We start from the raw sequence: 731 nt of genomic DNA, 5'->3' as shown, positions 1-731 counted from the left end.
TCGAAGCCCATAACTAGAAATTTGCTGGAGCGGCTGTCCCATTTGCGACGCAACAAGTGCGACGCTACACACAGATGGAGTGGCAGTTTAATTACTCTCGTGGTCCGCGAACCGGCATCGTTGCGTGTAGTATAGGAATGGTGCGTGTCAAGTCACTGCTCGCGTTGAGCTTGTGCTCTTCATTTTGATTGAATGAAGTCTCACCTAAGTGAGCGGGGCCGATCCCGGAGGTAGTGCAATACCGGGCCGACCTGCGGCGGAGGTGAAGCAGGCTTCAAGCACTCCGCCAACTTCCAAAAATAGGTTTAATATCGTGGGTCCATATAGAACCCGTATCAGATATTAAGCTGATAAGAACAGATACTACACTTTGATCTTAGCCAAAAGGCCGAGAAGCGATGTCCTTCACTTCACTTCATTGTACTACTGCCTTGTGGGCGCCCTGCCGACATGGGTAACCTCAGCAACAGCGTGGGCAATATTATAAAATTCAGCCTGTGTACAGACTCAACGCTCCCTATCTCACGGATGAACTCGCAACGCCTCAGTCTTTCGCTGTTAACGAAACGCTGTCGCGTAGAAACGAGACCCGAGTGCAAGCTTGCTTGTAACGCGAAACCAACCAAGGCAACCTCGTAGAAAACGGAACAGGCGAGCGGAAAAAAACGCGCCAGGGGAATGCTTACTTCCGTCTGAATGCGACCGCTCAAGGTGACCTTCCTTGAGGGCTT

At 51.0% G+C, this 731-nt stretch overlaps 1 non-coding gene across 1 annotated transcript; it reads right to left on the bottom strand.

Moving 5' to 3' along the window:
- Positions 1-208: 208 nt before the first annotated feature.
- On the bottom strand, positions 209-400 carry LOC140214918 (U2 spliceosomal RNA). Its single transcript, XR_011891844.1, has one exon. It is a non-coding gene; the product is annotated as a U2 spliceosomal RNA (small nuclear RNA).
- Between the last annotated feature and the right edge of the window lie 331 nt (positions 401-731).

The sequence above is a fragment of the Dermacentor andersoni genome, unplaced genomic scaffold (assembly GCF_023375885.2).
Source record: "Dermacentor andersoni unplaced genomic scaffold, qqDerAnde1_hic_scaffold ctg00000749.1, whole genome shotgun sequence".
Lineage (NCBI taxonomy): Eukaryota > Metazoa > Arthropoda > Arachnida > Ixodida > Ixodidae > Dermacentor > Dermacentor andersoni.
The sequence above is the reverse complement of the archived record's forward strand: the minus strand, read 5'-3'. Positions and strand labels throughout refer to the sequence as shown.